This window comes from Ostrinia nubilalis, chromosome 21 (genome assembly GCF_963855985.1).
Source record: "Ostrinia nubilalis chromosome 21, ilOstNubi1.1, whole genome shotgun sequence".
Classification (NCBI taxonomy): domain Eukaryota; kingdom Metazoa; phylum Arthropoda; class Insecta; order Lepidoptera; family Crambidae; genus Ostrinia; species Ostrinia nubilalis.
Genome location: NC_087108.1, coordinates 13541351 through 13565401, shown reverse-complemented (window position 1 = coordinate 13565401; position 24051 = coordinate 13541351). Strand labels below are relative to the sequence as shown.

At 37.9% G+C, this 24051-nt stretch overlaps 1 pseudogene; it reads left to right on the top strand.

Moving 5' to 3' along the window:
* LOC135082132 (TWiK family of potassium channels protein 18-like) overlaps positions 1 to 23306 on the top strand; it is a 96025-nt pseudogene extending 72719 nt beyond the window's left edge.
* The last annotated feature ends 745 nt before the right edge of the window (positions 23307 to 24051 follow it).

Below are 24051 nucleotides of genomic sequence, written 5' to 3'. Positions count from 1 at the left end.
ATTTGAAAATTCTCTTCCGTTTCGATCCTCAAGAATCTATACGCACTTATCAATTTAGTAGTCTACCCTTTGGACTCAAACCAAGTCCTTATATAGCTATGCGTACGATACGCAAGTTAGCGCACGACCATAGCGACCGCTTCCCTGATGCTGCTAAAGTAGTAAATACTCAATTTTTCATGGACGACTTTGTCTATTCGTTACCCGATGTACCGACCGCAATTAATTTATCCCGCGATTTAATTGATTTGTTCAAGTTAGGGTCCTTTGATCTTATCAAATGGACAAGTAATTCTCCCGCACTGCTTGAGGCTCTTCCAGACTCACACCGCTCACCTGTCAGTTTCTCTGATACAGGTAATAATAATTTTAAAATACTGGGATTGTCCTGGGAACCTGCTGATGACAATTTTTCCTTCACTACTGCCGCAGTCGACAGTAAATGTACAAAACGCAGTATTCTTTCTCTGGTTGCTCGCTTATTTGACGTTCTCGGCTTAGTTGCTCCCGTCGTCCTGTTTGCCAAGATTTTGGTTAAGGAACTTTGGTTAAGCAAGATAGATTGGGATGAAGTACCTCCGGAATCCATTCAAAATCGTTTTGCTGCTTTTCTATTAGATTTGCCCGCTCTTTCGACCATGAGTATTCCGCGTCATATAGGTGTTAACTTGGATTGCGCAGTAAACATTGTTGCTTTCTGCGATGCTAGTCTCAATGGCTATGGTTCCTGTATTTATTTACACATAACTGACCCTGCAGGTAATATTGTTGTCAGGCTTCTATGTGCTAAATCTAAAGTCTCACCAAGTAAAATCCAAACGCTAGCACGCTTGGAACTCGTCGCTGCTTTACTTCTTTCGAAACTTGTGCGAGTAGTCCGAGAGAGAATATCCGAGCGCATTCCAATTGTAGGAATCTATGCTTTTTCTGACTCCACGATAGCACTTTCTTGGATACATTCGTCTCCTCATAGATGGTCTATTTTCGTTAGTAACAGAGTAGCCAAAATCCAAGAAAATTTACCGCCTCATTGTTTTCATCACGTGTCGGGCAAAGAGAACCCCAGTGATTGTATATCTAGAGGGATGTTACCTTCTCAGCTGATTTCTCATTCATTATGGTGGGATGGTCCAGTCTGGCTTCAAAGACCTGTCAATGAATGGCCTATCGATATATTTACTCCATTAGAGAGTGAAACTCTGCCAGAGTTTAAAGATAAAAGCAATACGCTTATTATTGCTGCTCCTTCTGAGCCTCCCTTAATTGATCAAATATCGAACCACGTTAATTCCTGGAATAAGCTTCTAAACACGTTTTATTATATTCTGAAATTCACAAAAAGGTTGCCGAGTAATGAGCTCGTAGCCAATAGAAATGCGTCGGAGATTTTTATACTCAAAAGCATTCAGAGCGTTCATTTTAACAAAGAAATTGAATTGTTAAAGGCTGGTGAGTTGCCTTCGAAGCATCTCCGTGGCTTATCACTTTTCTTAGACCCTTACGGTGTAATTCGCATTGGAGGAAGACTGTCTAAATCAGACCTTCCCTATGAAGCCAAACATCCTGCGCTTCTACCCAAACGTGACCGCGTCGTCGAACTTCTTATCGATCATTATCATACCGCTAATTGTCATACTGGACCTGGATTGCTCATGTCTATTCTCCGTCAACGCTATTGGATATTAAATGCCAGATCTATTATACGCGCCCGCTGTAGACAGTGTAATGTTTGTTTCCGCTTGAACCCGCAGCATCCATCTCCCAAAATGGCAGATTTACCCGCATTTCGCATTCAAGATGCTAAAGCTTTCGTACATACTGGTACTGATTTTGCAGGTCCTATTAGCTTCATTCCCACTAGACGAAGGGGACAACATTCTCAAAAGGCATACATATGTCTTTTTATTTGTCTAGTTACGAAAGCTATTCATATAGAATTAGTTTCTAATCTTAGCACAGATGCGTTCCTTTCCGCCTTTAAAAGATTTATATCTCGCCGCGGTCCAGTATCTGTTATGTATTCAGATAATGGCACCAATTTCGTCGGTGCTAAAGCCCAGCTCGACGAAATATATAACGTATTAAATAATACTGAATTTCAAGATGAGATTAAGCGAATGCTAATTGATCATCACATAGAGTGGAAAATGATCCCTCCCCGCGCCCCACACTTTGGTGGTATATGGGAATCGAATATAAAAAGTATAAAAACGCATATTATGTACCGTGTTGTAGGTAAACAACTTTTTACTTATGAAGAACTTCTAACAGTTCTTGTGCAAATTGAATGCATTTTAAATTCTCGACCGCTTGTAGCGATATCAGCTGATCCACATCCGGACGTCTTGACACCAGCACATTTTTTAATGTCCACTCCTTTGCGTTACTTGCCTTCAACAGAACTGAAAGATGAAAAATTAACTTTAACCAACCGCAAGAAACTTTTAGACCAGCTTGTTTTATCATATTGGAATAAATGGCGCCTCGAATATTTGCACACGCTGCAAGTTCGTCAGAAATGGTGCACACCTGAACGTTCAATCGAACTAGGTACGGTTGTAATAATAGGCAATGATAATGTACCGCCTTTGCATTGGGTACTTGGTGTAATTACCGAAGTTTTTCCCGGTTCCGATGGTGTGGTCAGAGTCGCTTCTGTTAGAACCAGTACTGGTGTCTATAAGCGCCCAGTAACTAAATTATATCCGTTACCTACACAATAACAACTTATAACGCATTTATTTATTACATTAACTATTATTTTATTTCTTGAATATTATTCGTATTATTTTTATGCATTAATTTAAATACTTTAAAGCTCTTCGATGTGAGGACTTTATACATTTTGTTTTCTTTAGGGAATTGATTCTTTACGGTTTCCTGGATGTATTTTGAAGTTTTTGTTTATACTTAGCAAATTGCAATAATACGTCATGTTCCCCCTTTTCTTTCTTTTCTTATTATAATTTCTTTATTGAAGTCCTAATGAACTTCAAGGCGGGGAGCATGGTTGGGCCTATGTCCAACTTTCTTCTCTTCCTTTTCTTCGGTGGCTCCAACTCTCAAATTATCTAGCTGCATGAGATGGTTTCCCACTAATCTGTTTATCGGATTCGGGGCCAGCACCTTCAACCAGGAGCCAACCTTCGCGAAAGACCTCTATGGAAAATTAAGAAAAAACTCTATGTTGTCTTGGAACGTCTGTCAATGAAGTCAATGTGAAAAATCCGCTGAATATTTGCTGAAGATATTGAAATAATCAAAACCGCAAGAAATATCGACGGGTCGACCCTCGAAGCCAGGTCTCCGTCTTCTGATCCGCAGGTTGGTGGTTTCCGTTTTATGCAGCTGTATTTTTGAGTTGTTTGGAGTCACCAGCCGACCCCCGCATCATCTTTCTTCCCCGCAATTTTTTTATTCCTGGTGTGGCTATTTACACGCCACACCAGATATTGTATACGTTTTACGTAGATACCGTCTCCTTACATTTTGAATTTTGATGAGAATTTCAATTTGGCAGTACCAAACTGCTCACCTTGCCTTGCTCGCTTAACGAACGAGATTCCAGTAACAAGAGTCCCCAAATATTTTCAATTTAATAGAGTAAATGAAATTTTCATTAACATATTTATCGTTCCTGGGACGTCGACTGTTGACATTCTGTCTTAGGCTGAGTTGCACCTCCTAACTTTAACTATTACGATAACCGGTGCTCTTTGTATAAAGTTTGACAGATTTTTGACGTCTGTCAAAGTTAAAGTATAATGGTGCAACCCAGCCTTAGTTCAGATTAACTAGTTTCTAGTAGCCTTCATTTATTAGGGTCCTGTAGTTTATTTTGTTGGTCGTATTTTAGTTTGTTCCATATAATTTGGAACAAAATTGGGAATTGAATTAAAGCCACTAGGCCAAGGCAAACTCTATCAAGAACCAGATTCACATCGTGATCAAAGTTATTAAGATTTCAGGCAACAAGGAACGTATAAAAAGATTTTCATAATTGAAACTTAGATGGAGTATAAAGTAGAACACGCCACAGAAAGTAATTGAACCTTTTTGCACGAGACAAAACATCTTAGCCGCCCTTGCGGCGCAAATTCAAAAGGCTAAAAATAAGTTCGCGCGACGTAATATAAATAGTTACGACGTTGTTAGGGCTGGGCTTAAAGTCATTTTAATTTTGCAGCAGAATATGCAAGTTGGATAGAGTTCTGGAACGGGAAAAGTAGATATATACCTACATAATAGATTTTTTCTGTGAAAACAATTTGAAACGTAAAAATATATCTACATAAATTGTTACAATAAGCACACATTGATAGGAAAACAACTTTTATCATAATTTTAATGTAATAAGAAAAATATTCTTGCTTCAGTATTAGATATAACTCTTCATAAAAAACTATAATACAATTTTAGAGTCTCTTTAACCCTTACACGCTTATAACTAATCCAAGCCATAAAATTATTTTTTCTTTAGTTATATCTATTTATTTTAGTCTAATTTAACATAAAAGTAGTACAGAAAATACAAGTGCTATGTATTTCAGTGTTTTTCAGTAGGGGACACATATGTCCCTATATGCGTTAAGGTAAACATTGCTTCATATATTGGAAATAAAATACTTCGACGCTTTTGTTGCAAAATAAATACAAAACAAACTAAAAATACAAATGAAATTTAATCAATAAGCATAATATTAATATTTATAATAAGAAATTTAAAATAAATAGCGTCTTATCTTACGGATTTGTATGTTTGATCCTCCTCTCATCATAGACGTCTTTCTTGAAGTTAGTAGACCTACCTAATTTGACTGTTTGTTCCAAGAACAACTTTGAGTGTAGAGTCTCTAACCTTCAAAGGAGTGCTGTGGGTCTAGACAAAGTGCAAATTATAATCGCAAACCAGTCGCAAAGTGGTCGAAAAGCCCCTTTTTTGTATGGAGTTTTGACGGATTCGATTTTCGATTCTATCAAAAAGTGCGTTTTGTCTAGGGGGGCTGTAACACGGATATTTGACATATTTTTTCGTCTTGTCCTTATTTATTTTGAATCCCATTTATTGAGAGCCTCTACTGAGGCCATAGAGCATTGATTCTAGGTCTTCCAAGGTCTCAGCCGTGCCGTGACTACAATCGTTGAATCTTACTCGGGGGGACAACATCCGTGAAGCTTCGCGACATCTTCTTATCAAAAGTACCGCAGTGTCTCAAGACCATCGATAGAAAGTCTTTGACCAATGTGTGTTGGCAGTGATGGCGTACGGAACGGAGACGTATTCCTTCACTATGGGCCTCATGAGAAGGCTCAAAGTCACCCAAATTTTGATGAGGAGATCCGCAGGAGAGCCAAAGTAACAGACATAGCCCGCAGAATTGTCAAACTTTCGCGGCAGTGGGTAGGGCAGAGAGACAGGGAGGGTAGCTCGCAGAAGTGAGGGCAGAAAATTTCTCAAGTGGCGCCCACGGATAGGAAGACGCAGTGTGGCAGGCCTCATGTTCCTGTGCTTCTCGTATACATTCATGTATACGAGCAGCACAGAAACGATCGTTGTGGAAGTCCTCAGGGGAGCAGAGTAGCAGTAGACGCCCTTTTATCCAGGAGGAAACCATCCTCATTGTCGCTATCATCAGTTATCATGACTTCATGACTTCCAAAATTTCGTCTTTCCTGAGCGAATTTTTTTATGTCGATTTGAAGACAAATGGTTTACAAATAAATGTATGAATATTATATAAAACATCGATATAAACATACAAATTATAACGACGCAAACAATATCCTTAGTAAGAACCAAGTTACCCTTGACGCATATAGGGACACCCGTGTCCCAATTAGATTTTTACATAATATTCCTAACTCGTACGAAGATAAACGAAAATATGCAATGAAACTATAATTATACTTACCATTGAATGTAAAATTGGAAGAAACACAGTGGCAGAAAGCCTATAAGTAATAAAAAAATAATTTTCAATTTTGACGTCTAATAAATTTTTTTTTCACATGTTGTGCCACTATTTTTTTATACATGTAATCAAGTTTTTTATTATTTCTAGCGCATAATCATAAAAGGTAATAATAAAATTTAAGAATATTAAACTACAAATGGTTTAACTTACCCAGTATTACTGTAAATTGTGAAAACTATGTGGGGACAAATGTGTCCCATATGCGTGAAAGGGTTAAAGTCATTATTCAACTTCTAATGTATAATTATGAAATTGACTTAGGCAAATTAACAATTTATGTGCCGTGGCGCGGCTGTAAAGTCATAATGATAAAATCACGCCGCTTTAACGTGAACTTAATGAATTAATAGGAAGTTACTCGTACTTAGAATAGAATCCCAAAACTTGGCCTGAATTCTTGCTTAAATATAAATTATTCACGTGCAGGGTTGATGCATTGAATAAGAGTTTATTAGTGGAACACAGACATCGTTTATTTCTGGCTCTCAACTCACAAGTTTCTTAGTAACAGTTTTATACAAAGCGATCTCGAACATTAGTTAGGTAACAAACATATGTTAACTCATTCAACACAATGCACAATGTATTTAAAAATATCATGGCAAAATTCTTAGGCTAGCTTGCACCATCTTACTTAAACTTTGATAAGCGTCAAAAATCTGTCAAACTCCATACAAAAAACATCGGTTCTCGTTATAGCTACCGTTAAAGTTAGGTGGTGCAAATCAGCCTTATTGTTTTGGCTGTGTCACAAAAGAAAATGGAGGACTCTAGCCGAGAGCTAACAATTAAATGACTCACATTGGCAGAACGGCAGGCAGTGGGCTGACGTACCCTAATAACTATGACAAAATAACATTTTTTGGCACTTGGCTTATCACGTGTGCTGGGTCCACTAATGCTCAGTTCGTTCGTTTCAGCCAAATGACGTCCACTGCTGGACAAAGGCCTCCTCAAAGGATTTCCATAACGACCGATCTTGCGCTGCCCGCTTCAGGCTCTTCCCGCGACCTTCACCAGATCGTCGGTCCACCTAGTGGGAGGCTTGCCCACGCTACATCCTCCGGCCTGCGGTCGCCACTCGAGAACTTTTCTGCCCCAACGGCCATCTTACGAGCTACGTGTTTCGCCCACTGCCACTTGATTTTAACAATTCTGCGAGTTACGTCAATGCTCAGTAATGATGAGATTTAATTATTGAATAATTTAAAATATAAAGTAACAGCCCTAGAGCAGCATTTGTGCAGATTACTCGCGATATTAAAAGAGCCGCAAAAGACTGCAGATGAAAGCTGTAACTGACTCCGGCTTTGTGCCGAAATGAAGATAGCGCTGGACGGAGCGTTCACACAAAAACGTTGGCGTTAAAGCGTTTGTGTTGCTGGCCATTTTTTGGACCGAACGATGGAAATAAATGTCTATAAAAAGTCGGTACTTATTTCGTCATAATTGTAACAGGAAAAAAATTACTGGAAACAGTTTTCTGAAGCAGAAACATCCACTTTTTCTATGGGGTAACAACATAAAAAGAGTAATCATTCATTCATGAGGAGGGAGTACATGATAAATTGCTTGTGACTCGTAAAAATCTTTCAAGAAACTCTTTCTTTGCAATATTAGCTTAACCAAACCTTCTCTAGATAATTGAAATTTCTGATCAAACTTTGATAAAATAACATCACTTTTAGACACATATAAAGACTCTAGGAATTCTTGCCACTCAGACTTGGATACTCACTTACACACTTGCATCATCATTACAAAGATCTTTAAAAGTCTTAAAATAATCTTACGCAAAAACTATGAGAATACTGTGTTCAACCAGCAAAACGTAAAAAGGAAAACCCACCCATATATTCAGTTAATGTCGTCCAAAAAACCGTCGAATTAATCATAATAAATAATACCAGCCTCTATAAATATTGTAATAAAAACGTTCCGGTCGAAAACAAGGGATGAACGCATTTATTATTCCCGGGGGAACCCCGGTTATGGGCGATCACTATTAGTGACGAGGAAGAACCGGGAAAATCGGCGAATGTAAAGGATACGTTCCCTGATAAGCGGCTTTCAAAGAGTAATTGTTCATGTAATCAAATCCCTTGTTTGTATAAAGCTGGCGTGAGATATATTTTTCTGGGAATCTAAACAATTTCCCGGTGCCCTTTGTAACCGTAACCTTCTTCGTACCCGAATCGATTTGAACTAAGCCGCGAGTTTATCTTTTCTTATCACAGTGAAATAAAAATTACAGTACAGTACATAGCAGAAAGCATGTATTTAGGACATTAATTTCTTGGTATCCTTTGTAACCATAACCTTCTTAGTACCTGCACCAATCTGTCATCACAGTGAAGTTAAAATTTGATAGTAAAAAAAGCTTGTTATTTATTACGATGACAATGTTTTAATTTTTTTTATGCAGTACAAGGCATGTATTTGAAGACAATCGCACCTGATGTTAAGTGAGATGCTGTCTAGGATGCCAATTCACTCTTATCTTGAAAAAGGCTGGATTATAATGTTCGGGAAATACAGCAGCAGGCAGCGAATTCCAGTCCCTAGCTGTTCGCATTATAAACGCTTAGTGCGAGCTGGTAGAATGTCGACAATGTATTATGTATGAATTCATTGTAAAAAAGGAAGAGACGTAACACACCACATGTTGAAAAAGTTTTTCTATTTCCATGGTGATGCACAACGATTAATGGCGACCGATAAGTGGTTTGTGGCAGTTTAGATGCGCGATAAAAGTAATGTCGTATGAGTGCCAAACTATCTGGTGGCGTGAAATATGCCGGCGGCTTAACGATGCCGACGTAATAATATAGACCACAGCAACATTGTGTAAATAATGAATGTACGAGTACGTCACTAATCACAATCATTTATCCCTATCATTTTTCGTTCGTTCGTTTCAGCCAAATGACGTCCACTGCTGGAAAAATGCCTCCCCCAAGGTTTTCCATAATAAACGGTCCTGCGCTGCCTGCATCCAGGCTCTTCCCGCGACCTTTACCAGATCGTCGGTCTACCTAGTAGGAGGCCTGCCCATGCTACGTCTTCCAGCCCGTGGTCGCCACTCGAGAACTTTTCTGCCCCAACGGCCATCGTCTCTACGAGCTATGTGTCCCGCCCACCGCCATCATTTTTATGTAATTACCCAAATTGAAGTCATTAATCTCAGAAACAGGTTGAAATATCTGTAGGTATAATGGAACGCATGGAGTAAATTATAAATCAGACTGATGATGTATTATATGAACGATAGGAATGCGTGGATGGAGGAATGTGGGTTGATTAGTCAGAGACGACGATAAACAACGGCTGCGTGGAATGATTGTAAAATAATATTGAAGAATAGACCTAATATAGACCTTTTCCATTGGCAAAACCTCACTTTTGCTCGATCCATTCGAAAATTTAAGGTTGGTAGGTAAAGTCCAAAAAATAAACAGCGTAATAGACATTGTATTTACACAATGGCAGTTAATTTGTTCGAACGCAGTCTGAATACAGATGCCGCATCTAGAGACGCTGCCAATAAAGAACAAAGGGGTAAATTCAATAACATTGGAAGAGTCTCCACAGAGCGCCGCGAATTAGCTTCCTAGCTGGTGATTAGTGTATCTACTGGTGTAGTGCACTTAGGTGCAGTAGCACCTGATCAAGGTGTGAAATGGAACATTTACTGGCGATTCAACGGGAGAATTTCAGTGATTAATGAAAAGTGACAATGTAGAGCATCTACCTCACAACTTTTTTATAAAGTATTCTTACTGAGCTACAAATTGGTATTCACAACAAAAATGCACTTCTGTTTATAGCAGGACAACTATTTGTTCCCATGTCAAAACTTTTTTCCTTCTAAAGCTTAGGCTCGAACAAAGAAGCTTACTGTAGTCCCCTAAAATAAGGCTGAATATTCTGGACTGTAATTGTTTGGAAAACTCTCAATTGCCTGCGTATCCCTGAATAGTGCTGCGTGCGTAGTACGTATCTAATACGAGTAGGAAGCACGAAGTAGCAGTATCTAGTACTTTGGACTTAGTATCTTACTTTTATAAATAAGCCTTCTCTATCTACCACCACTGTGTGCTTAGTTAGTGATTAGTGGCTTCGAGGGATTGTTGAGGATGCTGAGTGGTAGCGAGTCGATGCTGCAGTTTGAGCCAGGTTGCTGAAATAAACGCCAGGTCTCTCAGGACTCGAGATTGTTTAGTGAAAATTCGTTGTTCGTGGATTATCTGTTAACACAATGCTTTGATCAAGTTGGGTACTTTGTAAACGATTCTATACTGCTTATGATCCAGCCAGGTATAATCTGGAATAACATATTAAGGGCTCCATACTGTTTAGGTATAATTCAGAAAAAAAAGCGATTTGCTTTTCGTGCAGGTGCACAAAAAATTCTGTCAATTTGCTCTGGCCTAATTCCCAGCAAGAGTGGTATAGTTTTCATGCATAGCCACGCACAGCGTGCCATTCAGAAGCTTTGCGATGCATAAACTAGGGGAATACGCAACAAATGCATAGAACAACGCCATTTCATTAAAAAGGATTACTGTGTTGCTGTGAGCCGCGTTACAGGCATTTTTATTCGCTATTTTTTTCAGAGAATCGGATGTTATGAAGCTTATTCGAGAATTCGAATCAAACATTTTGTTTTATTGTCTGTTATTTTTTTTAAATAAAAATAAAGTGTAATCTGATGAAAATGCTTAAAGTCCCAGCTTTGCGCATGTATGTATGTAACCAATAAATCATCGCAATGATCCGTTTAACTTAATATTCACTTTATTCTCTAGGTGCTTCCGCTTTTCATTACTGCTGCAAAAGTTATAGGAAATCCAATCATTATCCTAAATACAATTAGGACTTTCGTTATCATTACTATCCATTTAATTAAGAGTCAAATATGTCCGGATATAAAGTGCTTCATTAGGAATGGAAAATACTATCAAAACTATTTTGAAAGAGTAGAACCCAATTATTTTTAATTTTCAAGCTAGAACTTAGCAAACATAATATTTGTTTATTACGCTTTATTCTATTGGCGCGATCCTTTTGGCGTGGCACATTTGTGCAGCGAGAGCTGGATAATGTCATTACTCATGAATTGAAAAATTGAATTGTTTCATCCCCGGCTCCTTCAACTCCATTCCCTGTTGTTTTAGCAAATTACTGGCCTCGAACAAAGATACTTGCGGTGAAAAAGTAAAAAGTGATTCAGAGTTTCATTATTAAGTTAACCTATTTTTAAAATTAGGTAGGTATACCTACTTTTGTTTTTCTGATAATTTTATTTAAAGACAGGCGCGTGAAACGTTGTCGTTTTGTTTTCTTTTTTGCTGTATCATCGTCAATCTCCCGAAACATCGTACGAGTATCTAAGTAGGGAAAATAATGTAGATATTCGGATATATGTATCATATTAGGTATTACCATTACTGTCAATTACACCGACGAACAGCCACTTATAAAAGCAATATTCAGCTAGAGACTCAGGCATTTGTGACCCCTTTCCCCTCCCCCAGAATATCCCCGTTTGGAAAATCCCCTTTTGACAATGCCTGACCTGACAGACTTAGCGCCAATATACTACCTAGATAAAAGTCAAACTCGATCCTATACAGAATGGATTAAGGCACATAACCGAGTGTAGAGAGTTCGGTGAGAAAACCGATAGAAATATCTTTAGTTATTTGCGCTTTTTGGAAATGACAATGTTATGTGGGACTACAAAGAAAGGATTGGAACACAAAACAAGGGCAAGTAGAAGGCTTCCTTGTTAATACTTTGGTATCGTCTTTCACTCTTTAAACTTCTTCTTCTACAGTCTTATGCCCATAAATATTGTAAAGTAACATTGAATAAAACTCATAATTTGACTTCAATATTTAGATCATAGGATAGGCTATTTATATTTTATTATCGTTTCTTAACACGGATCATACTCTCTTTAATTTATTTCATCCATTTATTTTTAATTATCCATTAACATTCATACTCATCACACCCATTTTCAGATCTGTTTCATCCCTTTTATTCCTTTAATCTTTTCTCTGGGTCCTTATTTTCTTGTTCATTCTTATGAGTTCACTCCGATTCACCTTTTCATGTGCCTTTCATTCATCTCTTTCGTATGTATTTTTAGTTCCTTCTGACGCACACAAAAAAAAAAAAAATACAAAATATTTTATTTCATTACAAAAGTTCATTAAATAACATACAGGGTTTGGAGTTTCCTTTTAAGCATACAGTTGCTTGTGTTAGGAAACACCGCTCTTGTGTTAACAATATTTAAAGTAGAACTTATTCAAATCTCTATTGTACCGCGTGTCAGTGTGTGTCAGTGTGTGTCAGTGTGTGTGTGTGTGTGTGTGTGTGTGTGTGTGTGTGTGTGTGTGTGTGTGTGCGCGTGCGTGCGTGCGTGTGTGTGTGTGTGTGTGTGTGTGTGTGTGTGAATACTATGTATAAGGTTTGACTAGGTTTTCGATATCGTCATAGTTTTTGGTCTTAAGCCACTCTGTGATTCTGTTTTTACACTCATGGATAGTCAACGGATAAATATTTAATTCATTGTTAAGGACATTATAAATAGAGGATGACAGTCTACCGTATTGACGTTTAGCAAAAGTAGTTTTGACCATAGCTGTAGGAACACAACACAACCGATTAGAGTAGGCGCACACCGTTGATTTTTCGTCGGCCGATAGTTTAGTCGGGCAGTTGATCAGTATGGGCATGTATGGGAGTGCGCACACTACGCCGATTCGATTTGACCGATTCTTCATACAAATTAAAATCGGGCACAACTATCGGCCAACTAAAAATCAACGGTGTGCGTCTACTCTTAGACTCGACAAGTGTTGTGACGAAGATAATAAATCTTGATTTTGAGCAAAACATTAAAAGCGTCTCTACTTTTCTTATTTGTATTGTGTCTAGGCGGACTAATAATAGTTACATTTATCCTTTCAGGCAAGTTTTATGTGACAGACGGTCATTAGGCAGGGCTTTTTAGGGCGTATTTACGTTTACTCTCTTTAGCGTCCTTTGGTAAAGTGGACACTTATGATAACGTGCTCTGGTGAAATGGACTGGTTCAGTTCAATCAATTTCACTTCAAAGGTTTGAATGCTGAACGAAGACTGATACCATTGTGTAAGAAATATGATGGATATGTTTCTTCCTTTATTTATTTTGTGATAGCAATTGCTACTTTTCACCAATAACGAATTTACTTTTCCTGATTTTATTCTATACTCTGGCTAGAGTAGAAAAATAGCCAGAACCATAGGCGACTGCTTGTCTTAAATTTATCAATAGTGGTGATCAGCAAGTACAAACGAAGTATCCTTGTAACTCAAACTGCACAAATGACATGCAGTGCTAGACGCCATAAATAGTGTCTTGACATACCGTTCAGTTATCAATCTTGCATTCACAAAAAACTATTATAATGCAAACGGCTAGGGACTGGAATTCGCTGTCTGCTGCTGTCTTTCCCAAAGACTAAATCCGGGCCTTTTCAAGGCGACAGTGAGTAGGCACTTACAGGGCAGATATGTGCATCCCACTTGACATCAGGTGCGATTGTGGTCAAATAACTGCCTTGTTACGCATACAAAAAAACTATTAAGACCCATCCATATTAGGAAATGTGCAGCATGTAGACCGTACGTGATGCATTATGCACACACTACACTATCTTGTAAACTCAATCGCGCCAGAATTCACAGTACCATTAACCTATTAAGCAGTGCACTACAGAACTCCCAACAAGTGGATAGCGAGCTATTAAGCTACAAGGTAAATGTACACAGGCAAGTGCGAAGTTACCCCAATTTCGTAGTTCCACCAGCACGGCTGGGTTGCAGCGAGCAGCGAGTATGTTAGACTCTGTCAAGACACAACACTTGGGCTGGGTTGCACCATCTTACTTTAACTATCACAAACGTCAAAAATCTGTCAAACTACATACAAAAAGCACCAGTTATCGTTATAGTTACCGTTAAAGTTAGGTAGTGCAACTCAGCCTTGATGTATCTACATAGATTCAGCATAAGTTTACCAATCTCGATTAGCTCTTCAAATTGAAGAGCTAGGCCGTTTAAATTTGACTCTGTATTGAGACAATTCTAATAAGTTTTTTCCGTGATCAAGATAAAAATGTATGAAAATTAAATGACAGTTAAGCAAAAAAAAAACATTTTTTCTCATGTCCTCTCAACGTAAAAAACATAACCCTCCTTCTGGCGCAGTAAAAAGACAAATTGTAAAAGTTCAAAAAGTAAAAGTGGTAAAAAGACACAATTACTAAGATATTTAGTGAGAGGACAGTTACTCCGTTCCTAAGGACTATTTTAACGATAAAAAATTCACTTGATCGCATCTAACAGAAAAACAACTTGCCCCACTTTCGATAAAATTGCACTGAGTGGTGAATAGTCTCTTCATATCTCTACTGAGTAGTTTTGCTACTTTTATTTTTATTACTAAACATCTGAGAGCCAATCCCGACATGTCCCCACTAAGGAGAAAATGTTCATAATCTGATTTGCCGGCGCCTCCGCGAGAGGAAACTGGGAAAACTTTGCCTGCAGCCTGATTGAAATCACTCGGACAGAAATATTGAAAATTGAAGACAAGATAGGACTTGTATTTCTATCCTTGCAATATTTCCAGACTTAGAAATTGAATTATATTATTATTAAGTTCAGAGAGCTTGATGGAAAATAAACAAGTTTATAATTCCTTTTTCTTGAAGCTCTGATTATTTCAGGACTGTAATTGGTGTGATAGTTAAAAAAATAAACTTGAGACCGAAGAAAATGTTTCTAAAATTAAAAAAGCGAGGTCACTTATTATAAGCGCTACAATTCTGTGATTTGAAGACAATGTTTATTCATTTTTATCAAATTCTAGTTCGGAATAACATTCTAAATATTCAGCCTACTATAAATAAAACAAATTAGTCAAATCACTGAAACTTACATCTCGTGAAACCCTGCTAGTAATTGAATTTTCCCTGAATGGATTCCGGGAAGACCTAGTTTCTAAGTTTAGAAATATTTTGTTTTCATCCGTCTTGTGACTTAGGTACACGTGTAGGTAGAACCCAGACAGGAACAATTTATTTCTATGTTTTGTGTGGATAGTAATTATGTAGATTTGTCTGTCCAAGTTAAACTACATATTTGGGGACTCCTAATACTTTGTAATTTAAGGATACAAAAACTTTCGGTTCTACGTGGTGTAATCAGTAATCACCATCAAATTAATCTCACTATATTTAAACTTCATTTAGTTACGTTTAAACAAATAAAGCATGGTTTCTTCATTAAATTGTTTGTTTTGGACACTGATTGGGGGAATTTGTGTGCTGATTATTTAATTGTTTCCAGTATACCGGGTGTTCGATCCCTCATTAGCCATTCCGTTTCGTGTTTGAACATGTTAAACGGTTTGCGTGAGGTGCGGTAAGTTATCCCGTATGTATACCTATGTATGTTTACCCTTTCGTTGTTTAAATAGTTGAGAACGGCTTTCTCTCGCGCTAGTATTGGTTATTTGACATTAGCTGGGATAAAACAAACACGAAGAACTAAACTAATAGATATTAATGTTAGATTGATAGCTTGTTATTGGGATTATTATATACAGGGTGTTTCTTGTAAGGTGTCAAGCCGAAGGCAGGTGATAAGTGAGGACTAGACCTATCGATTTCATCCCCATGTATGTTCTACGATTTTTCGTAGTTTAGAAGTTATCGTTAATTTTGTGATTTTTTCAAATTTTATGACCTAGTGGCTTAATTTTTTTTTATCTTTTTTTGGGTTGACTTTTGTCAGATTTTTTTTTTTGACAGATTCCCTATTAGTTGCAGATATTTGAAAAAAATAATCACCTTCCTATCTTTGATGCAAGATACAAAATTATTGCTAGAAACATAAAAAATAGGCTTTTAGCGGAACATTCTAAAATTTTCAACTGAAATGTATGAGAAAAAAAAAGAATTTCCATAGGTCCAAAATAATTTTAAAAACTGCGCAGTTTTCTAAACTTTCATAATAACACAAAAAAACATGTACTTAATAGGCCATTATTTTCTGTAATCGCTCCACTAAAGTGGTAAGTCGGAGATTCCGTTACAAGTTTTTGACTTTCTTAGGACTAAGTAATATTTGCAATCCCCTAAGTTTACGTTATGTAGAACACATTTAGAGACAATAACTGAAAAGATTTTTTTTATCCACAACGTGGAAGCTCTTGCTCTTCATCTGATATACAAAAGGGAATATGAAAATATTGATGAACTGCGGACAAAGCTGACTGAAGCACAAAACCATATTAGAATGCAAGAAGCTTTTGTAAATTTACGAATAATTGTTTTGCGTCGTTGTCGAATGTGCATTCAGGTCAGCGGCGGACCTCTCACACAGACACACGCGCACACACACACGCACGCGCGCACACACACACACACACACACACACACACACACACACACACACACACACACACACACACACACACACACACACACACACACACACACACACACACTCTTTTCAAATTTTTGAATGTTCTGCTAAAAGCCTATTTTTTATTTTTCTAGCAAACATTTTGTATCTTGCATCAAAGGTAGGAAGGTGATTATTTTTTTCAAACATCTGCAATTACTAGGGAATCTGTCAAAAAAAAAGAAATCTGAGAAAAGTTAACCCAAAAAAAGATAAAAAAATTTAAAGTATACTAGGTCATAAAATTTTAAAAAATCACAAAATTAACGATAACTTCTAAACTACGAAAAATCGTAGAACATACATAGGGGTGAAATCGATAGGTCTAGTCCTCACCTATCACCTGCCTTCGGCTTGACACCTTACAAGAAACACCCTGTATACATAATTGCTAGGTGGAACTCAACTCCACATACTTCTGATAGTAAACTGTGTCTTTAAAATCCACAAGATAATGTACTAACTTCTCAAATATATGCGTTTTTAAACTTTAACGACTTATCTCAATATAATCACGTTGACAATATGAACTGTAGGAAATTAGATTTAGTAATATCCGACTTGAACTGTACAGTACAACGAGCCACGCCGTTGTCACTACCTGAGGATGGTCATCATCCTCCTTTGTGTATCGACATAATTATTAATTATACATCAAGTCTGTGTCCTGCCCCTCGGGTAGTGCGACAATTTCACGCGGCGGACTATATTAAAATTAATTATGAACTGTCAAATATTGATTGGGAGAATCATCTAGACCCAAACGACATTTTAACTGCTGTGAATAGCTTTTATAAGGTTGTCAATGATCTAATAAATAAGTTTGTTCCTCAAAAGATTGTTAAAGACAACAATAGGTACCCTGTTTGGTTTGATAAACGTCTAATTAAACTTCTAAATAAAAAACTTAAACTTCATAAAAAATGGAAAGTTTATGGTAGACAGTGTGACTATGAGAACTACTCTAATGCACGTCGTGATGTTAAAAAGTATGAAATTTTGTGTTATGATCAATATATTGCTCGCGCTGAGGGAAATATCCAGATCAATACCAAGTATTTCTGGTCTTTCATAAAATCAAAGCGAGATAACAGTAGTATACCTGACAGTTTATATCTAGGGGATATGCATGCATCTGAGGGTCGAACGATTGCTGACCTTTTTAACACATTCTTTCAGTCTGTTTTTGAGCCCCCCTGTAGCAATACCTCGGATTGTGATGTAACATACAATGCCTGTATTATTAATTCTGTGGACATTGATAGCGTCACTGTCGAAAAATATTTAAAGAATCTTGACGTCACCAAGGGAGCTGGCCCTGATGGTATACACCCAATATTTCTCAGGCAGTGTAATAAGCTTATGGCACTTCCTTTATCTTTGCTATTTAATATGTCTCTAAAACAGGGTGTGATGCCCTCGATCTGGAAGCAATCTATTATTGTGCCCATACACAAGAATGGTGACAAACATAATATCGCTAACTACCGTGGCATCTCCAAATTGTCCAAATTGTCATACCAAAACTCTTCGAAAAAATAATTTACGATTCTCTTTTCCCCGCAATTAAACCGTTAATTATCCCAAATCAACATGGTTTTATACCTCGTCGTTCCACAGAATCTAATCTATGTGAATTTTAGGATTTAACATTGCAAACTATGGAGGATGGCTTCCAGGTGGATGCTGTGTATACGGATTTTTCTAAAGCGTTTGACAAAATTTCCCATAATTTATTGATTCGGAAAATCGGAAGGGTAGGTATACACGGCGATCTCCTGAGATGGTTGACCTCATACTTGCGCGAAAGATCCCAGGCAGTTGCGATAAAGGGCTATACTTCTAGCTTTGTTCCTATCACATCTGGCGTGCCTCAGGGCTCTCATCTCGGCCCTCTTCTCTTTAATATATTTATTAATGACGTCATGAATTGTTTTCTTCATTCCAAAGCATTATTATACGCCGACGATACTAAAATTTTTACATTCATTAAATCTGTTGAAGAATCATTGCTATTTCAAAACGATTTGAATAATTTTTATGATTATTGCTCAGCTAACAATCTAAAATTAAATATTGATAAATGTCATACTATTACCTTTTCACGCAAAAAACGTCCGATTAATTATAATTATACATTTAATAACATTCTGATTAAAAGAGTGGCCGAGGTGAGAGACCTGGGAGTATATCTAGATAATGAACTTAACTTGGCGTCTCATATTGATAGAGTTACTGCGAAATCTTATAAAATGTTGGGTTTTGTCTTTCGTCAATGTAAAGATTTTAAAAATATAAACACCTATATAATGTTGTATAACTCCTTAGTAAGAAGTCATCTCGAATATGCATCAACAGTATGGAACCCAATTTATGCCACTTATATTGATCAGATGGAAAGGATACAAAACAAATTCTTAAAAAGACTTAAATACTTGTTTAGGGATCATTCAGCGCAGCTTCAGTCATTAGAATTAAGACGTGAACATAGGGATCAAGTATTTTTGTTTAAAATTTTAAATGACTACATAGATTCATCCTTCCTTCTCAGCCGAGTGTCATTCAGGTGCCCCAGGCTCAGTGCCCGCTCCAATGCAGTTTTCTCTGTTCCTATTTGTAGAACTAATTATTCAAAGAATAGATTTCTTGTTCATGCTTGCAACACACATAATGTTCGATACAGTCACATTGATATATTCAATTGTTCTCTGCGTGTTTTTACCTCACATGTTAAAAAGGTTGACCACGTTTAAGTGGGATTATTTTGTTTCTGATGAGCGTTTAATTACCTAGTTAAATTAATACGAAACTTTTTATAATATGTCTTCGCTATTGACAAATTAACATTGGAAACTTTTTTGGCTTATGAATAAACTAAACTTTTCATGTACCTATATGTGATATAAAAGCTGTATGTTTCTTTCATTAAATAAATAAATAAATAAATAAATTATGAAAGTAAGATACCTTACACCAGAACAACTTAGAGGCAACTTAAAAATAGGTATTTAGTATAATAATTATTTATTAATATATCACCTCTTGTACATTATCGATGCAAGTTAGTAGTAAGTTCAAAGTTCCATATTTCTAAGTAAACAATAAAGTTTTATATTATTGACGTTTACAAAGTATACTATGCTTTGTGTTAACAAAGGGATTTACGGTGGTAACATTTCATAGTAGGTGAGGATTACTTGGAATGAGACATTTCGAAGAACACATTGAAGGAAAAAGTATTTCTAAGATTTGTTTCTTACAGGTTCGTATTCCAGGTAAATACAATAAATCAAATCTTAAAAACATTGTATGTTTTCTTTATAGAAGGTGCACACGACAGCACATCAGGTTACCCATTTTTGTTGCAATCTCGCCCCTATTACAACTGCACAAGAACCCGCAGTGGTTATCTTGACGTGCCGTCGTCTATACCTAAATTTATAAATAGCCATGTAAAAACCAATCTTTTAACCAATAAATAAAATAAGTAATCTAATCGAATCCTGTAAAACTTTCGAGCAAACGATGAAAGTCAAAACAATCCCATAAAATAAGCAAAAGGTAACTCCCGACGGCCAAATCATTTCCTATTTACGAAAACAGATTCCAGTTTTATTAAGGTGTTTATTACATTTGCCATGGGATTTTAGAGGGTCCGTCGTATATTCCAGAATAGCTGAAAATGCGTGTTTTAATTCATCCCCGGTTTTACGCGCCATAAACAATTTTATACAATAAATAAATTTTGCAGCCGTTTGATCCACATAAAACGTTTACAGCTGTAGCGTGGTCCGAATACGATATTTTACTGGCGCTGACATTTATTGACGCTTAATATTTCGAGCGGAGCCTGATACAAGTAATGCCTGATCAATCAACTAGTGACGCGTAAACGAAAACTCAATTTCTTTTCCATTGTTACAGATCGAGGTTCGAGAGGTGAACGACACCAACTAGAATGCCAAAGATAAAGAAGATAAGACACCACAAGAAGTATAAGGTCCGGTGAAGTGCGAAAGAGATGAGAATAGAGTAACGCATCATGCTCGAGGAAGGGAGCAGAGATTTGTCGAAGCGAGCGTACTGTAAGAATGAGATAGCATTTTCGGAAGATGCAAAATGCTGTTTCACTTCAAGAAGGGGTGTTGACGACTCGAGACTGTTCTGTTGTCGTTGCGCTCACAAAAGGAGGGCATCTCCTTTGACGTGTCTCGCGATATGCTTCTTAGTCCTCACGTACAACTTGCTGGGAGGTTTCCTGTTCCTGGCTCTAGAAGGGAACACTGGGTCGGAAGAGACAGCGGTCGCAGCATCGAAGCCGAATCTCAGTCAGTCGCAAACTACTAGTGGTGATTTGCGGTCGAAGACAGTAGAGAGGCTCTGGTCTATCACGGAAGATTTGAACATCTTGTACAAGGAGAACTGGACGAAGCTGGCTGCTAAGGAGTTGATGGACTTTCAGAAGGTTCTTATCAAGACGATCAAGGGTGGGGCTTCGTTGGAGAACCGAATATCGTACGACCACGAGGGCGACTACCGATGGACGTTCTCAAGCAGCTTCTTGTACGCGCTGACATTGATCACAACGATCGGTGAGGTCATTTTTTTATTACTTTTGTAATATTCGCTTTCCAGTCAATCCAAACATGTTTCAAATGGGTTGGGATTTTCATCTACCTAAAAGGTTCAAGTTCTAGAATGATAATTGATAACCATCTAGGGCTGCCTAATCAGGTAAAAAATTACAGGCACATCAATGACTGCTTCTGAAGTAGTATTTTGCAACAAAAATTTGTAATCTGATATAGGACTGACGACTGTATTTACCACTCATGTGGTTTCGATACTATACAACAAGCTGCGCCACGACCACAAAACGTCATTCACAATTTGGCCACGTACTTGCGTACAAAACGAATTGGAACTCGTTGTCAATGATACCTGGTCTAGATGAAATAGCGCTATATTAAACTTGTGGCAAAATGAGTGGCCAACTGTTTGCAAAGTTGTGTGGGTGGGAAAATTGCTAGTGGCATAAAAATACTCTCTACGATTTGAAGTCTGTTGTGTATTTGACATACGAAGTATTTTGTTTTCGAAATTATATTTACGATAAAAAAGGATTTGGTAACAGTTTAACATGTTATGTATGCAATCCAAAGGTTTTTCGGATCCGTGCCAATACAAAGTTTTAATGAGATTCAATATTTTTGGGCCAAGATTCTAAACCGAAGATAGAACGGCGAAGTTTTAAGTGCTCGAACGATGAGTATTTAGATTTGGTTTAATTTCATTTGAAACTTTTTTCTGCTTTGAAAGATATTGTAAAACTTTCATGAACAATTTCCTAAAATACTAATTGGGCACGAAATTCTCTCCACAGATAACTTTTTGTAAAAGTAAAAGTTAAGTTTTAGTTCTTCTTTAATTGGTTGAAATCTGAAACGAAAAAAAGAGAATATCTAAAATGGTTTCTAAGTATTTAATACTTTTTTATATAAAATAAGAAATTCTTGGCAGTTTTTATCTGGATAGATGAGTTATTACACACACACCGCACAGTCGAAAGTAATTGCAGTATACTTTAATTCAATGTATTGTCAACAGGTCATGGCAATGTGGCGCCGCAGTCATCGGTGGGCAAGCTGGTGGCGGTCACCTACGCCTGCGTCGGCATCCCCATCATCATGCTATACCTGTCCACCATCGGCGAGGCGCTGGCCAGGAACTTCCGCGTCCTCTACTCCAAGCTCTGCCCCTCCACCCTCAAGAGCGGAGACTTCCACGCCAAGGCGGACTGTCTCAACCGCTTCCCCGTCGAGTGCAAGCAATTCAGTGACTGTGATAAAAAGGACAAATTCAGTGATCGGCCCAAAAGAACTCCATTCCAAGCTGCTCTCAACCTGGACAGCTTCAGCGGCGGCTACCATTGGACGTGTCGGGACCATACGCGAGTGCCAATTATTCTAAGTCTGTTCGTTATCGTCTTGTACATAGGGCTGGGAACGTTTGTGTTTAGGGCCACCGAGAAGTGGGGCTTCATCGACGGCTGCTACTTTTCCTTCTCGAGTCTCGCGACGATAGGTTTCGGGGATCTCAAGCCTGGACTGTACGCCAGCACAGTGTCGGCTAAAGCTGAGGACATTGCTGTGGGGGTGTGCTGCATATATATTTTAGTGGGTATAGTCGTTATTGCGATGTGCTTCAATCTCATCCAAGAGGACATGAGCTCAGCACTGAGGAGTTTCACGGCGCTATGCTCTGGTGGGACTAAGTCCCGCGCAGTACATAGCGTGGAGAAGATATGCGACGATAAGATATCAATGTCTGTGGTGTCCTGACATCGAGAGGCGGCCGACTCCGGGCCGTCTTTCACCACCTGTCAAGAGAAGCGTCAGCAAGTGACGTTCAAGATTGACAGCTTAAATCCGACTAAATTCAACAGCCTCCCAAGGAGGAAGTCTTCGAACTGTGAGGAAGGTTTTCAGAGGAACACTCCTGTGCGTCGGTCGGCGGGACACGCCGAAAAGTGTATAGAATATTTCGTGCCGCGTAGTTTGAGTGAGTTTAACCTAAGTGGTATGGGGGACTTGTATGATTTGTCGTCCTTTGGGGAGAAGAAAGGGGAGAAGGCTCAAGGGAGCAAGGGGAGGGACAAGATGGTGACGTTCGAGGACGACAGGCAGGGCAAAGCTCTTGCCGATGACGTTTTTATGTGACAACGACGCGCGGCACACGTAGTTATAGGTTTGTTGGTATGGACACGATTTGTTACGTAATAAATATGACATTTTACACAATATTTTGTTTACTTATTAATAACCTCACTTGCATTATTCTAGGAAGATATCTCTTAAAAATAGAACAAGTTCGTTTTTCGAATACATACTAGTCGTGTGAAATTGGTAGAGAAATAGAAATGTTGTTGTTGCATCAAAGGATTAACACCTCGTGTAGACGAATGGTCTATTTGGTCATTGCACTGCAAACCGATTGGCTTCAAAGCCTTTAGCCGGCACTCAGGCCGACAACAACAAACATCAATGCACCGCGGCGGCCGCACTCGTAAATAAAATGCGCTAGAGTAACACAAACACTGAACGTAAAAGCCCTGAAGTCACAGCAAACCTTTGATCAGTAGCCTCATTCTCTGCAACCAAATCTTTATCATATTATAGACCTATACGTAATACAAGTAAAAAAAGTATGTGAAAATTATCATTGAGCTATTTCGTCAATTGGAACTTGAAATCAAAACAATGAGAATAACGGAAAAACGCTGGGGCAAAGTAGAAGAAGAGGTTATCAAATATTTCATGTAGTTTTTACAGGGTACCTAAAATTTCTTGGTAGGGTTTGGATCAGCAATTATTAGGCCCTATGGGTTCGAGTCCCAATAAAGTAGTTTTTACTGTTATTAGGTTTTCGAGTTAACGTGCATATAGGTATTTAGGCAGTAAGTATTTAGGTAAGCGATGTAAAGCCATAAAAGGTCCTACTGAATTCTGCGGAATAAAAGCAATGCCCGCCACAGCTTTTTATGCTCA